This window comes from Phyllobates terribilis, unplaced genomic scaffold, assembly GCF_046119375.1.
Source record: "Phyllobates terribilis strain yellow unplaced genomic scaffold, ASM4611937v1 Scaffold_3__8_contigs__length_932513732, whole genome shotgun sequence".
Classification (NCBI taxonomy): domain Eukaryota; kingdom Metazoa; phylum Chordata; class Amphibia; order Anura; family Dendrobatidae; genus Phyllobates; species Phyllobates terribilis.
Genome location: NW_027362763.1, coordinates 692,982,382 through 692,999,224, shown reverse-complemented (window position 1 = coordinate 692,999,224; position 16,843 = coordinate 692,982,382). Strand labels below are relative to the sequence as shown.

Sequence of the window (16,843 nt, the reverse complement as noted above, 5' to 3'; positions counted from 1 at the left end):
CAGGCCGTCTGGAAGGGCTAGATGCACTGTGTTTCTGCTGAGCCCTGTCCCTGGCTGGAATGGGGGTAACCAAAGAGAGGGGGAACCAGTAGTGGGTGAGGGTGGAGGATGTAGAGTAGGGGAGCACCATAATAGGTCTATATAAAGGGAAGCCATCTTAGGGTGGCAGGAGAGAAGCTCAGAGAGTGAGTAGCAAGGAGAGGAGGGGAGCAGAGTCTCTTTAGGAGCTCTGCTCCAGAAAGGGGCCTAGTAATAGAGGCCCAGGAGGGGAGCAGAGGAGAAAGGCTCCGTCAACAGAAGGGATACCAAGGGGTACGGTGAGTGCAGGACGGCACCCGTACGCCCGAGTCTGCCAAGTGTCAGAGGGATCAGGCCGCAAGAAGGGAACCGGTCCCTGGACCAGCCGTGTTACTCCAGGTCTCGGCTGGAAAACCGGAGGCTTCTGCACTTCCATGGTTCAGTTGCCACAGTCTCACCCTAGTCTCCGTGAAGGGCATCAAGCAGGTCCGGGAACTCCAGGTTGCCCAGAGGGACTTCAGAGCACCCGAACGGGACTGTGTGTGGGAAAGCACAGGGCAGGAGGGAGAAGACCAGGTGCGAGAAGTCGGTCTAGTAAGCGCTCCTGATCTACTTGAGAAAGTGCTGGACCCCTTATCTGGTAGACGCAGTGCGACGCGGGAGGCTGACACCCGTACAGTGTACCTGAGGAACTTGAACAGAACTGTGAGTAAACTCGGGTGACTGCACTCCACTGCCTCCGTCAGTTATTTCCGCTGCGCCATCTCTCCTGCAGCACAAGCCCCAGCATCACCATCATCAACACTACACTGCCCTGGGGCCCGCTCCACCTGTGGGGAGCCGTTCCAACTCAGCTGCCCTACCAACCGCCCCAGAGGTCTGAAGCAGCGCTAGTATCTATTACCAGAAACCACAGGTGGCGTCACGAAACAAACTATACTCTAAAAACCCCTTTTTCAAGAGAGACCCCAGAGTACGGGCCCGGGAGCCGACTGCCGTGACATCCTAAGCAAGGTAAAAGGCCTGGTACCGAGTCCCCTATATCCCCCTGGGTGACACACATCTCTCTTCCTGGCGTCACGAACAGGATTTCGTGCCCGTTACCACCGGGTACTGTGTGCCTTATTTTAACTGTATATTTTCACTGGATGTGGTGCCCGCCCCAGAAGAACGGGCGCCATTATGTGCGTGATCAAAGACAACAATATGGAACCTCCCATCGTGGGCCGGGTCCCAGAATGGCGCCAAAAGCACAACCCGCCCCTTGCAACTGTGACGGTCCGCATAGATGTGTCCGTCAAGGCGGGGAGGACGTCCCAGGGAGTGACCGACAGCAGGCTGCCATGGAACCGCCCCCGAAAAGGGAGGGGAGGAGGAGAGAAGGAATGGAGACAGGGTGTGGTCTTGACCAGTCTAGAAAGACCGCACCCGGCAGCCAGAATGGAAGGAGGTCAGGAACAAACCTCTGCCTCTGGCCTGCAGGAGCTGGCGACCCCTCTCACTCTGGAGGAGGCAATAGTGAAGCTGTCCCCGGAGGAGACCGAATTCCTCCAGGGCGAAGTAATGGAGCTGAGCCAGCAGCTGGAAAAAGCCCAGCAAGCAACGATCGCCAGCTGGAAGATGGAGCTGCTGGCGAAAATCACTGCCCGCCGGTAGTCAGTGCTGCATGCCACCTGCAGCACTCCAGCCCCAGCGGAGCATGACGAGCGCCAGGAGGCCGCGTCCAGCACAGGAGCAGGTAGGAGAAGTTCCCCTGTCCCAGGCGCTGCAAGTGCCGACCTGCTCCTGGGCCTCCTACAGCACCCTCTGTCCCCAGCCACGTACACCCTGGAGCAGCTGCTAAGCCCGGAACCTCCACGGGCACTGACTCCGTGGACCTCCTGCTCGGCTCCCTCCCGGAACCGCCAGCCCCGGCACCCGAGTGGGTGTACGGAGCGCCCTCGTTCGACTGGTCCGCCAAGTTCGAGGACCAGCAGCAGCCCTCTACTCCCAGTACCAGCGCCCCCGGCTACCCGCCATGAAGGAGAGGAGTATAGGTGGGACAACCGGGGGGGCGACCTGATGGGGTTTCCGCAAGAGACCCAGGCCCAAGCCCTGCAGAGGGAGGAGTTCTGCAGGCGGGAGCTCCAACAACTGTCAAAAAAGCGGCGCACCAGACGGGTGCGCTCGGAGCAATTGGAGGCCAGAAACAAGGCCGCCAAGGCACAGGTACGTCAAAACGAGACCCTTCGGCCTAGTCCCCGGCAGGAGGGACTAATAGTCAAATTCAACCAGGAAGCTGGATGGGGCTTCATACGTGTTCAAGAATTTGACCGGGACATCTTTGTGAACAGGCGGGATGTCGAGTCCCACCTAGAGCAAGGACACCCTGACCGGAACTTATATCCTGGTGACTATGTCTCCTACACCAGGCACCATGGGGAACGCGGGTGGTACGCCCTCCAAGTCCATCGCGTGTTTAAAGAGGACGAGGACATGCCCCTGCAGCCTGAGGCTGATGACCCGGCCGGGTCAGTCGGCGACCACCAGGAACATCCCCAGTGGGGATACCACTACTAGTGTAAAAGTAGATGGGACTAAGAACTGTAAATAGTCACCCATAAGGGTACAAACAGAAAAGTTGTTTTTGTGTGCATTTGGTTACCCATGAGGGTATACAGACTTCAGGCTGAGGACTGTGAGCAGCCAAGACCTGATCTTGTATATAGTTTGCACTTATTAAAGTGCCCTCTTTTGGTTTTATATTTACAACCACAGACCTCAGAACAAAAACTCGTTTGGCGTGGCCGAAGACGAGGTCCAGGACCTGGATCGACTATGTCCTGCAGCCACTCCCAGGGCCTACGTGGAGGGTTTTCGGACGAGTCCCTCATGCTGCTAAAAATGTTGAAAATGTTGTACATGAGAAAATATGTATATGCAAGTGAAAAGTTTTATATTGTTCTTGATAATGTTAACCTGTAACGTTCAAGTAATGTGCCTCCCATAAAGGGAAGAAAAAGTTTTATAATCTTCTAAGTGATGCACCTAAAAATTTTGTATGTCTAAAATACCGTGTTTTTGCTCAGTTCCAGCCCGTGGACGTGCTGTGTTTTTCCAGGGAGGAGTGTGTCGCCCCTGAGGGTTCAGTCGCCACAGAGGTACTGCACCTCATCCAGAGGTGTGGTGTCTCCTTCTCTCAGGTAAGGAGGGAGTGCTGCCCGGAACCCCAACACCCGCATTCAACACTACACTGCTCCAGGCCGTCTGGAAGGGCTAGATGCACTGTGTTTCTGCTGAGCCCTGTCCCTGGCTGGAGTGGGGGGAACCAAAGAGAGGGGGAACCAGTAGTGGGTGAGGGTGGAGGATGTAGAGTAGGGGAGCACCATAATAGGTCTATATAAAGGGAAGCCATCTTAGGGTGGCAGGAGAGAAGCTCAGAGAGTGAGTAGCAAGGAGAGGAGGGGAGCAGAGTCTCTTCATAGAATCATAGAATCATAGAATCATAGAATGGTAGAGTTGGAAGGGACCTCCTGGGTCATCTGGTCCAGCCCCCTGCTCAAAGCAGGATTCACTAAATCATCTCAGACAGATGTCTGTCCAGCCTCTGTTTGAAGACGTCCATTGAAGGGGAACTCACCACCTCTCGTGGCAGCCTGTTCCACTCATTAATCACCCTAACTGTCAAAAAGTTTTTTCTAATATCTAATCTGTGTCTCCTCCCATTTAGTTTCATCCCATTGCTTCTAGTCTTTCCTTGTGAAAATGAGAATAAAGATGATCCTTCTACAATGTGACAGCCCTTGACATATTTGTAGACAGCTATTAAGTCTCCTCTCAGTCTTCTTTTTTGCAAGCTAAACATTCCCAAATCCTGCAACCGTTCCTCATAGGACATGGTTTGCAGACCAGTCACCATTCTGGTCGCTCTTCTCTGAACTTGCTCCAGTTTGTCGATGTCTTTTTTAAAATGTGGTGCCCAAAACTGTACACAGTATTCCAGATGAGGTCTGACCAAAGAGGAGTAAAGACCGATAATGACTTCACGTGATCTAGACTGTATGCTTCTGTTAATACATCCCAGAATTGTATTTGCCTTTTTTGCTGCTGCATCACACTGTTGACTCATGTTCAGTCTATGATCTATTAGTATACCTAAGTCTTTTTCACATGTACTGTTGCTTAGCTCTATTCCTCCCATTCTGTATATGCTTTTTTCATTTTTATTGCCCAGATGTAGTACTTTGCATTTTTCCCTGTTAAAAAACATTCTGTTGGTTGCTGCCCACTGCTCCAGTTTATTTAGGTCTTTTTGAATCCTCTCTCTCTCTTCTCTAGTATTAGCTATCCCTCCTAGCTTTGTGTCATCAGCAAATTTAATCAGTTTACCCTCAATTCCTTCATCTAAATCATTGATGAAGATGTTGAACAATACAGGTCCCAGGACAGAGCCCTGTGGTACCCCACTTGAGACATTCATCCAGCTGGATGTGAAGCCATTTACAACCACCCTTTGAGTCCGATCACTAAGCCAGTTATGAATCCACCTAACAGTTGCCTGGTCCATTGCATACTTGGTCATTTTTTCAATAAGGATGGTGTGAGATACTTTGTCAAATGCTTTGCTGAAGTCAAGATATACTATATCTACAGCATTTCCCTGATCCACCCAGTCAGTGATTCTGTCATAGAAGGAAATTAAGTTAGTCTGACATGACTTGTTAGTTACAAACCCATGCTGACTCTGGTTAATCACTTCATTCTTATCCAGGTACTTACATACATGTTGTTTAATAATTTGTTCAAAGATCTTTCCTGGTATAGAAGTCAAACTCACCGGCCTATAGTTCCCTGGGTCCACCTTCTTCCCCTTTTTGAAGATAGGAACAACATTTGCTCTTCTCCAGTCTTCTGGGACTTCTCCTGTTCTCCAAGAATTTTCAAAGATTATGGAGAGTGGTTCTAAAATTTCTTCTACGATCTCCTTCAGTACTCTGGGGTGTAATTCATCTGGACCTGGAGACTTGAACTCATTTATGTTAGCTAAATATTCCTTCACAATCTTTCTGTTTACAGATAACTTGGATTCTTCTATTCCTTTAAAAGGACAGTGAAGATCAGTTGATGTTACATTTTCTTTCTGAGAGAAAACAGATGCAAAATAGGAATTAAAAAGTTCGGCCTTCTCAACATCCTCTCTTACCATTTCTCCATTTTCATCCTGTAAAAATCCTATAGCATCTTTGACTTTTCTTTTACTTTTGACATACCCCCAAAATCCTTTTTTATTGCTTTTGACATCTCTTGCAAGCCTTAATTCATTGTCAGCTTTAGCTAACCTGATACGTGCCCTGCAGGATCTGCAGACTGCATTATAATCCTCTTTAGATATGCCTCCCTCTTTCCATTTAATAAACATTTCTTTCTTTCTTTTTAGCATGTGTTTAAGTTCTGTGTTCATCCATCCTGGTTTCCTTAAATGCTTCCCATTCTTCCTACTTTTCGGGATTGTTAACGATTGTGCTTTGAGAATCTCATTTTTAAAAATTTCCCATCCTTCCTGGACATTTTTGTCCTTAAGGACATCCAGCCATTGGATCCCTACTATTCTCTTTCTGAGTCTCTTAAAATCTGCCTTTCTAAAATCTAACCTTGAAGTTTGAGTCTTCACATGTCTTCCTCCTCTAGTTATCCAAAATTCTATAATAACATGATCGCTGCCTCCTAGGGTCCCAGCCACCTTTACCTCCTCAACCATTTCCTCCCTGTTTATAAGGATTAGATCCAAAGTAGCAGATCCCCTTGTTTTCTCCCCTACCTTTTGGAAGATAAAGTTGTCAGCAATAGAGGATAAGAATTTGCTTGACCTGTTAGTTTTACTTGAGAGAGATTCCCAACAAATGTCTGGATAGTTGAAATCTCCCATGACCACTACGTCATATTTTTTGGAGAACTTGGTCATTTGATACATAAAGAGTTCATCCATATCTTCAGCTTGCCCAGGTGGCCTTTAGTAAATGCCTACAATGGTGTCCTTTCCGTTGTTCTCTCCTTGTATTCTTACCCAAACAGTTTCCACAGAACTCCCAGTCTCTGAAGCTTCAATCTCTGTGCAGATATACGCTTTTCTAACATACAATGCGACACCTCCTGCTCCAGAAAGGGGCCTAGTAATAGAGGCCCTGGAGGGGAGCAGAGGAGAAAGGCTCCGTCAACAGAAGGGATACCAAGGGGTACGGTGAGTGCAGGACGGCACCCGTACGCCCGAGTCTGCCAAGTGTCAGAGGGATCAGGCCGCAAGAAGGGAACCGGTCCCTGGACCAGCCGTGTTACTCCAGGTCTCGGCTGGAAAACCGGAGGCTTCTGCACTTCCATGGTTCAGTTGCCACAGTCTCACCCTAGTCACCGTGAAGGGCATCAAGCAGGTCCGGGAACTCCAGGTTGACCAGAGGGACTTCAGAGCACCCGAACGGGACTGTGTGTGGGAAAGCACAGGGCAGGAGGGAGAAGACCAGGTGCGAGAAGTCGGTCTAGTAAGGAACATACAAAAGCGGGGTTCCGTCAAGCGCTCCTGATCTACTTGAGAAAGTGCTGGACCCCTTATCTGGTAGATGCAGTGCGACGCGGGAGGCTGACACCCGTACAGTGTACCTGAGGAACTTGAACAGAACTGTGAGTAAACTCGGGTGACTGCACTCCACTGCCTCCGTCAGTTATTTCCGCTGCGCCATCTCTCCTGCAGCACAAGCCCCAGCATCACCATCATCAACACTACACTGCCCTGGGGCCCGCTCCACCTGTGGGGAGCCGTTCCAACTCAGCTGCCCTACCAACCGCCCCAGAGGTCTGAAGCAGCGCTGGTATCTATTACCAGAAACAAACTATACACTAAAAACCCCTTTTTCAAGAGAGACCCCAGAGTACGGGCTCAGGAGCCGACTGCCGTGACATCCTAAGCAAGGTAAAAGGCCCGGGTACCGAGTCCCCTATATCCCCCTGGGTGACACAGGAGCGTAGAAGAACCGGACACCGGAGTCTGAGGTTGTGGGGCACTGAAGGCCCAGCAGCAGAAACCGGAGGGTAGAAGACTGCAGGTCTCCTGGCCCCATCAGATGCCTGGAGGCTCAGCAGCGCATAGGGCCCAGCACCGCCACGTGGGAGTGACACTTCAGGAAGGCCCGAGCTGCCTGCCATACGGGTGAGCACAAAGACGTTTTACTCAGGGACGAGGGCCACAGCACAGCTATAAGCAGCAGGGCCAAAGAGATTAGCGCAAAGGGAAGGCCTCCAACTTCACCTGGTGAGGTGGATTCCCAACTTGCTTCCAGGCCGCCCGGACCTCTACTACCAGCTAGTACCCGTGCCCCGGTCCGCCTAACCACCGCAAGTAAAGATAAGGAGGAAACCGCCATTAAATTGTGGACTGATTATTAACTGCGCCATCCCCTGCACTACACTGCACAGCAACATCTATAACGTCACCATTTCCTGCCCTGGAGCTAAGCTCTGCCTGTGGAGAGCTGAACCAACTCTGCTGCGTCATCATCAGCTCCAGAGGATCTACACCGCAGCAGCGGCTCCATATAGCCGCATACCACAGGTGGCGTCACGAACATTATATAAAAATTATATTCCCTTTTCTTTAAAACCCCTTTTATTGACCACCCTGGGTCACAAACCGGGTCACCGCCACTGTGACATCCCTCAGCATGGACCGACCTGGCTACAGAGTACCCCACGGCCCAGGGGGCGCGTCAACTTGGCGTCACGAACAGGATTCATGAAGCCCAGTATAACCGGGTACTGTGTGCCATAGACTTTACTGAACGGTGTGATCACGTCATTTGCCGTCCGCTGATGGGAAACAAGAGGCCCCAATCCAGAACCACCGGGTAAGAGATCCCTCCCGCCTGCAGAGCAGCATACTGGTACGTCATCAGAAACCCAGGACTTGGCTGAGGTTCACTAGGGGGGAGGAAGATGCCCAACCTGGGAGAGGATTCAGCCGCAGGCACGGCCACCGCCACTGTAATGCCGTTATCAATGCCATATATACCAGGGGTGGCGTGGTTGCCCCAGTACTCAGGGGAGTCGCACACCCTGACCGACTTTGAGGAGAGTCTGCGCAGTTTGTTCCAGGTGTACCCCCTGTCTGAGGAGCAAAAAGTCAGCATCCTCATAGGCCAGCTAATTGGTGCAGCCCAGAGAGAGGTGAAGTCCTGGCCGGGCAGAGACAAAGGCACTGTTAAGGAAATACTGGTCCGGTTGAAAGATACCTTTGACACCCGCACTGCAGCAGAGATTAAAATGAAGTTCTACGGTTGTTAACAAAGGGTGCAGGACAGTGTGCGGGACTATGCTCTAAACCTGCAGGAGGCGCTGTGGGCCATTAAACAGGTAGATCCCGACAGTGTGCAAGACAAGGACAGATTGCTAACTGAGCAGTTTATTGAGGGGCTCCTGTCTAACGCTCACCGGACACAGCTGCGCATTATGGCTCTGCAAAACCCTGATCTGGACTTTGCGCAATTTAAAGACCGAGCCATCCGGGTGCTACGAGAACCAACCCCAGGTGGCACTGCATCCCTCCGTCACCCAGCTATCACCTACCACCAGGAGGTGGCGTCCTTTTCCCCAGCACCTGTAGAGGCTGACGCGCAGACCCTAGATAATGACCCCTCTGCAGACCTACGCCTTCAGGTCCAGGAGCTGACCAAAAGTGTGGCTACACTAACCAAAACTGTGCAGGCCATGCAAGTGTCTCCAAAGGAAAGGATACAGCTGGCTTCCAGTCCATATGACGTCCAGTGGCGACGGCAGAAAAGGATTCCACCGACCAGAGGGAGGAACAGCGATCGCTACGACCAGGACTGACAACCCATCTGCCGCCACTGTCAAAGGGCGGGGCACTGCGCAAGATTCTGTAATTTAAACGAGCAACCCCTGGGGCAGAGGGCCAAACCACCAGGAGTAAGACGACCAGGCCCACAAAGCTGGCGAGACAAGTACGTGGGACAAGGACCGCTCCTACCTGTCGTGCTTGATGGCATCCCGATGAACGCACTGCTGGACACTGGGTCCCAGGTGACAATGATGCCATATATCCTTTATAAACAATATTGGACTGATTCAGACATTACCCGCCATCCAGATGAACATCTTAGCAGCATCTATGCCAGCAATGGTCAGCCCTTGCCTCAGGTGGGGTATAAAGAGGTGACCATAAAAGTTGGCCGAGTAGAATTGCCATCACAAGGAATGATTATTGCTGATATTGATCGTCGAGAAAGTCATCCTATGATAACTATAGGCACCAATGTGATAGAGAATTGTCTTGGAGAAATTATTGTTTTGTTGCAACAGGTCGCAGAGACTGCCAGTTCCAGTCAGCAGCGAGTTCTGCAGAAGGAAATCAGAGCCCTGATGAAAATACAACAGGAGGAGAAGTTGGCAGTGTCAGAATGAGTGATCCATTCCCCATTGCAATGCCCCCTAGGATTGAAATGTTAATATGGTATCGGGCAGCAATCGATCTCAGGGGTCAAGATTATCAGGCCCTGGTAGAACTCGTGTACTCTGATAGTAGGCCCACCATCTTGACAGCCATGGGGGTAGTCGATGTCCGCAAGAGGAGAGTACCGATACGCATCCTGAATTGTGGGGAGAAAGAGGTCCATTTACCCTGGTATGCTACCCTTGCTAAGCTATTCACTGTCAGTAACAACGCAATAAAGACAGAGGAACCCTTGCCTCCATCCAAACCGGCGGAGGATAATGGCTCCAAGGGGCAGATGGAGGATTAGTGTCAGAAGCTACAAGTGGGCACTGACTCCACTAGACTTTGGGCAGGTAAAAGGGGTCCAACATCATAGTCCCACGGGAGATCATCCACCCATTAAAGAGAGTTATCGGCCTGTACCCCCAGCTCACTATCAATGTGCCAAAGGAATGTTACGGGAGATGAAGGAGGCTGGGGTGATCAGAGATCGTTGTAGCCCCTGGGCAGCTCCATTAGTTCTCGTGAGAAAGAAGGATGGTACAATGAGGATATGTGTTGACTACAAGCAGATTAACCGCATTACACATAAGGATGCCTACCCATTACCCTGAATTGAGGAGTCACTAGCTGCATTAAGATCTGCTAATTATTTCTCCACTTTGGATCTCACCAGTGGGTATTGGCAGGTTCCTGTGGCAGAGGCGGACAGAGAAAAGACCGCGTTTACAACACCAATGGGCCTCAGCGAGCTCAACTGCATGCTATTCGGGCTCTGCAACGCCCCAGGAACCTTCGAGCAGTTAATGGAGTGTTGCCGAGGACACAAAAACTTTGAAACCGTCCTGCTGTACCTAGACGACGTAATCGTCTACTCAAAGACATATGAAGACCACCTGGAGCACCTGGCCGAGGTGTTCGAAGCCCTATCTGGTTATGGCCTGAAGGTAAAGCCGTCCAAGTGCCACCTGTTGAAGCCCGAGGTGCAGTACCTAGGTCATGTGGTAAGCGCCGAAGGTGTAGCACCAGATCCTGAAAAAGTCACTGTGATCAAGGACTGGCCAAGACCCTCCACTATCAAGGAAGTGCGGCTGTTCCTCGGGCTGGTAGGCTACTACAGGAGATTCATCAAGGGTTTCACCAAGATAGCGGCACCCATGCAGGACCTCTTAGTGGGCCAGTCCAAGAATGCCAAGAACCCGAAACCTCCGTTCAAATGGGGTGAACCAGAAGACAAATCTTTCACTCGACTTACTGGAGAAGAAGTCCTGGCCTACCCCGACTATGGCCAACCCTTTGTACTCCATACAGATGCCAGCAACGTGGGATTGGGAGCGGTGCTGTCCCAGGTACAGCAGGGCAGAGAGAGAGTGATTGCCTACGCCAGCAGGAAACTCCGTCCTACGGAAAGGAACCCTGACAACTATAGTTCCTTTAAGTTGGAGTTTTTAGCCATAGTCTGGGCTGTAACGGAGCGCTTCAAACACTACCTCGCCTCCTGCAGATTTACAGTCTTCACAGACAACAACCTGCTGACGCACCTGGAGACTGCGAAGCTTGGTTCCCTAGAGCAGGGTTCCCCAACTCCAGTCCTCAAGGCCCACCAACAGGTCATGTTTTCAGGATTTCCTTAGTATTGCACAGGTGATGGAATTATTGCCTGTGCAGGTGATGCAATTATCACCTGTGTAATACTAAGGAAATCCTGAAAACATGACCTGTTGGTGGGCCTTGAGGACTGGAGTTGGGGAACCCTGCCCTAGAGCAACGATGGATGGCCCGACAGTCTAACTACTTGTTTACCATCAAGTATCGGGCGGGGCATAAAAACACCAATGCAGGTCACCCCAGAGAGGAGCGTAGAAGAACCAGACACCGGAGTCCGAGGTTGTGGGGCACCGAAGGCCCAGCAGCAGAAACCGGAGGGCAGAAGACTGCAGGTCTCCTGGCCCCATCAGACGCCCGGAGGCTCAGCAGCACATAGAGCCCAGCACCGCCACGTGGGAGCAACACTAAAGGAAGGCCCAAGCTGCCTGCCGTACGGGTGAGCACAAAGACGTTTTACTCAGGGACGAGGGCCACAGCACAGCTATTATCAGCAGGGCCAAAGAGATTAGCGCAAAGGGAAGGCCTGCAACTTTACCTGGCGAGGTGGATTCCCAACTTGCTTCCAGGCCGCCCTGACCTCTACTACCAGCTAGTACCCGTGCCCCGGTCCGCCTAACCACCGCAAGTAAAGATAAGAGGAAACCGCCATTAAGTTGTGGACTGATTATTAACTGCGCCATCCCCTGCACTACACTGCACAGCAACATCTATAACGTCACCATTTCCTGCCCTGGGGCTTAGCTCTGCCTGTGGAGAGCTGAACCAACTCTGCTGCGTCATCATCAGCTCCAGGGGATCTGCACCGCAGCGGCGGCTCCATATAGCCGCATACCACAGGTGGCGTCACGAACATTATATAAAAACTATATTCCCTTTTCTTTAAAACCCCTTTTATTGACCGCCCTGGTCACGGACCGGGTAACTGCCACTGTGACATCCCTCAGCATCGACCAACCCGGCTACCGAGTACCCTACGGCCCAGGGGGCGCATCACTTCTGAGCGTTGAGCAGGGTGCAGTGCTTCTGAGTGTGGAGCAGGGTGCAGTGCTTCTGAGTGTGGAGCAGGGTGCAGTGCTTCTGAGTGTGGAGCAGGGTGCAGTGCTTCTGAATGTGCAGCAGGGTGCAGTGCTTCTGAGTGTAGAGCAGGGTGCAGTGCTTTTGAGTGTAGAGCAGGGTGCAGTGCTTCTGAGTGGAGCAGGGTGCAGTGCTTCTGAGTGTGGAGCAGGGTACAGTGTTTATGGGTGTGGAGTAGGGTGCAGTGCTTCTGAGTGTGGAGCAGGGTGCAGAGCTTCTGAGTGTGGAGCAGGGTGCAGTGCTTCTGAGTGTGGAGCAGGGTGCAGTTCTTCTGAGTGTGGAGCAGGGTGCAGTGCTTCTGAGTGTGGAGCAGGGTGCAGAGCTTCTGAGTGTGGAGCAGGGTGCAGTGCTTCTGAGTGTGGAGCAGGGTGCAGTGTTTATGGGTGTGGAGTAGGGTGCAGTGCTTCTGAGTGTGGAGCAGGGTGCAGTGCGTCTGAGTGTGGAGCAAGGTGCGGTGTTTCTGAGCGTGGAGCAGGGTGCAGTGTTTCTGAGTGTGGAGCAGGGTGCAGTGCTTCTGAGTGTGGAGCAGGGTGCAGTGCTTCTGAGTGTGGAGCAGGGTGCAGAGCTTCTGAGTGTGTAGCTGGGTGCAGTGCTTCTGAGTGTGGAGCAGGGTGCAGTGCTTCTGAGTGTGGAGCAGGGTGCAGAGCTTCTGAGTGTGGAGCAGGGTGCAGTGCTTCTGAGTGTGGAGCAGGGTGCGGTGTTTCTGAGTGTGGAGCAGGGTGCAGTGCTTCTGAGTGTGGAGCAGGGTGCAGTGCTTCTGAGTGTGGAGCAGGGTGCAGTGCTTCTGAGTGTGGAGCAGGGTGCAGCGCTTCTGAGTGTGGAGCAGGGTGCAGTGCTTCTGAGTGTGGAGCAGGGTGCAGCGCTTCTGAGTGTGGAGCAGGGTGCAGTGCTTCTGAGTGTGGAGCAGGGTGTGGTGTTTCTGAGTGTGGAGCAGGGTGCAGTGCTTCTGAGTGTGGAGCAGGGTGCAGTGCTTCTGAGTGTGGAGCAGGGTGCAGTGCTTCTGAGTGTGGAGCAGGGTGCGGTGTTTCTGAGTGTGGAGCAGGGTGCGGTGTTTCTGAGTGTGGAGCAGGGTGCGGTGTTTCTGAGTGTGGAGCAGGGTGCGGTGTTTCTGAGTGTGGAGCAGGGTGCAGAGCTTCTGAGTGTGGAGCAGGGTGCAGAGCTTCTGAGTATGGAGCAGGGTGCGGTGTTTCTGAGTGTGGAGCAGGGTGCAGTGCTTCTGAGTGTGGAGCAGGGTGCAGTGCTTCTGAGTGTGGAGCAGGGTGCGGTGTTTCTGAGTGTGGAGCAGGGTGCAGTGCTTCTGAGTGTGGAGCAGGGTGCAGTGCTTCTGAGTGTGGAGCAGGGTGCGGTGTTTCTGAGTGTGGAGCAGGGTGCGGTGTTTCTGAGTGTGGAGCAGGGTGCGGTGTTTCTGAGTGTGGAGCAGGGTGCAGAGCTTCTGAGTGTGGAGCAGGGTGCAGAGCTTCTGAGTGTGGAGCAGGGTGCGGTGTTTCTGAGTGTGGAGCAGGGTGCAGTGCTTCTGAGTGTGGAGCAGGGTGCAGTGCTTCTGAGTGTGGAGCAGGGTGCGGTGTTTCTGAGTGTGGAGCAGGGTGCGGTGTTTCTGAGTGTGGAGCAGGGTGCAGTGCTTCTGAGTGTGGAGCAGGGTGCGGTGTTTCTGAGTGTGGAGCAGGGTGCGGTGTTTCTGAGTGTGGAGCAGGGTGCGGTGCTTCTGAGTGTGGAGCAGGGTGCGGTGTTTCTGAGTGTGGAGCAGGGTGCAGTGCTTCTGAGTGTGGAGCAGGGTGCAGAGCTTCTGAGTGTGGAGCAGGGTGCAGAGCTTCTGAGTGTGGAGCAGGGTGCAGTGCTTCTGAGTGTGGAGCAGGGTGCAGAGCTTCTGAGTGTGGAGCAGGGTGCAGTGCTTCTGAGTGTGGAGCAGGGTGCAGAGCTTCTGAGTGTGGAGCAGGGTGCGGTGCTTCTGAGTGTGGAGCAGGGTGCGGTGTTTCTGAGTGTGGAGCAGGGTGCGGTGTTTCTGAGTGTGGAGCAGGGTGCAGTGCTTCTGAGTGTGGAGCAGGGTGCAGTGTTTCTGTGGCACCCCAGGGATCTGGTTTCCACAGTAACAGCAATGTTATGTCTGAGAGCAGGTGGGAGGTCTCTTGGTCAGGGATCCTGTGCATGCCACACCTCCTGCCCAGTCCTGGGAGGGGAAGAACTTCCCCTATATAAACCTAGGGCTGAGGCAGGGTGAGTGAGTAGAGAAGAAGCAGAGAAAAGAAGCAAATATAGGAAGAAACAACAGGAGCTCTGTGGGAGCAGTGTTACAAGGAGTCAGGGGCTGGCAGCTACAGAGCTCGCCCTGACTGAGAAGTTATCACCAGACCCGGAGTCCGAGGCTGTGAGGACTAACTCCTATCCAGCAGCAGAAACCGACCGGCAGGGGATTGCAGGTCCTCTGGCCCAGAAACCCGAAGGCCCCGAGTCACCGGCCATACGGGTGAGCACCACACGGTACACTCAGGGACGTGGGCTACTTATACCCGCCTCTAGCAAGGTAGCCAGAAGAGTATCGTTAGTTTGGGAGGCCTACAACTCCGCCTGGCCAGGGGAGATCCCATCTGCTCAAGGACTGACCAGGCCCCAATCGCTAGCCAGTACTCCGGGAGGGTCTATCTTTGTCACCAGTAAAGACCCTGAACTACACAGTACCGTCTCCGAGTGGTTCCTGCTACCCCCATCATCCACGTCGGCTGCCCTGAGGCCATACCCCTCCCGTTGGGGGTTATACTTTCACGCTGCACAATCCTACCACCGGCCTCAGCGGTCTGCCCTGCAGCAGCAGCTCCCTGGCTGCACTCAACGGGTGGCGTAGTCGTCCAACATCTACCGCTAAAACAGCGCCACTTAGTCTGACTCCCTGGGCACGGACCGGATCACCGCCACGAGACTACAACCCTCAACAGATCCGGCTCCGGGTAAGCTCCCGCGTGCGCAACGCAGCGCGACACAGGCCCAGGGGCGCGTCATTTCTGAGTGTGGAGCAGGGTGCAGTGCTTCTGAGTGTGGAGCAGGGTGCGGTGTTTCTGAGTGTGGAGCAGGGTGCGGTGTTTCTGAGTGTGGAGCAGGGTGCGGTGTTTCTGAGTGTGGAGCAGGGTGCGGTGTTTCTGAGTGTGGAGCAGGGTGCGGTGTTTCTGAGTGTGGAGCAGGGTGCAGAGCTTCTGAGTGTGGAGCAGGGTGCGGTGTTTCTGAGTGTGGAGCAGGGTGCAGGGCTTCTGAGTGTGGAGCAGGGTGCGGTGTTTCTGAGTGTGGAGCAGGGTGCAGGGCTTCTGAGTGTAGGAGAAATACGGGAAGCTAGTGACCTCCCCTTCTGAAGCAGATGACATCAAACCTAAAAAAAACAGATTCCCAAAAAGAAGATTGTTGATGGTTTCCAGGTAGAAAGATACTACTGAAACTCATGCTTTTTCTTTGTATACGATGGTGCATGCACTGCATTACTAGTCAATCCATGGAATCCGTCCCTGCTCCAGCACTGCGCTCCATCTCTGTTGGTCTTGAAGTGATGACATCATCACCACCAGTGACCCAACCATCTGATGTCACTGATTGGTTGCAAGGTAGGTGATCGATGATTGGGATTTCACTGCTTCAGTCCAGCAACCACCATCAGATATGCAGTGCTGGAGTGGTGGGCCAATTCTGGTGGTAAGTATGGCTTCTCTTTGTCCTGGATTGTTTGCAAACTCTGATTTTACTTTACTATACTTTTAGTACATTTCATATATATACTGTATAAATATGACAGTCCATTGGCTCCGGTGCCAAAAAATTCCTCATTAAACCCCCTTTAAAAGATCTTCTCTCCCCTCACACCTGTTGAAGGATTTGCTATACACATAAGTTACAGCAATCCATTTTTTTTTTCTTCCAAGCCCAGAGGAACTCGCAATTAAACCGCGGAGAGGAGAGAAAGCCTCCCCTCCTCTGCGCCGCGCTTATGTCAAATCCATCTCCATCTTCCTGCCGTCGTCCCCCCCTCCAGCCACCGCTCCCCGGGGGCCGCAGAACATTCTAATCCATTCACTTTATATGAATGGGCACATACAGATTTTTTCACTATTTCAATATGTCTACATTTACAGGCATATCCTGTAGGCCGACTGACACAGCCTTATTTTCAATTTAGCGTATCCCAGAGGAACGTGCCATTCTTCTGAATGTGGAAAATTCTACAAGCCTTCGTTTTCCAACTTAACATCTCAACTGGAAGCAGAAGAAAAAAAGAAGAACGGAAGATGAATGAACCGAGGTTCTGATGTTTATAGCAGGTCATCGGCTTTAGAAGCGGTCCATCGGGGACCCGGTGGGATGGGACATCTACTGTGATGGCGGCTCGGAGACATCAGAGTGTATCCTATTCTCAAATGCCTAATCCGCTGAATTTAGGATGGATTTTCCAGGGTGGTCATTGGTTTTTGTCACTAATATTTGAAGAGTCGTGCTAAAAATATTCGATAAAATTAAATATGTAGCTGGAAGAATAAAAATACTATCTGCATTTATAGGTTGTATTTTTTTTTTATCTACATTAGATCCAATTCTACCATTTTTGTCCAAATTGGAGGCCGATACAAAACACGGCGGTTACTAACCATTTACAATTTTTGTGTTCTCATTTATTTCTTCTCTTTTTAAAAGAAAATA

At 52.0% G+C, this 16,843-nt stretch overlaps 1 long non-coding RNA gene across 1 annotated transcript in view; it reads left to right on the top strand.

Moving 5' to 3' along the window:
• Positions 1–16,843, top strand: part of LOC141258296 (uncharacterized) — a 257,938-nt gene that overhangs the window by 154,894 nt on the left and 86,201 nt on the right. The window contains exon 2 of the long non-coding RNA XR_012318273.1: positions 3,087–3,200. This is a non-coding gene — a long non-coding RNA (uncharacterized lncRNA). The remainder of the gene's footprint in view (positions 1–3,086; positions 3,201–16,843) is intronic.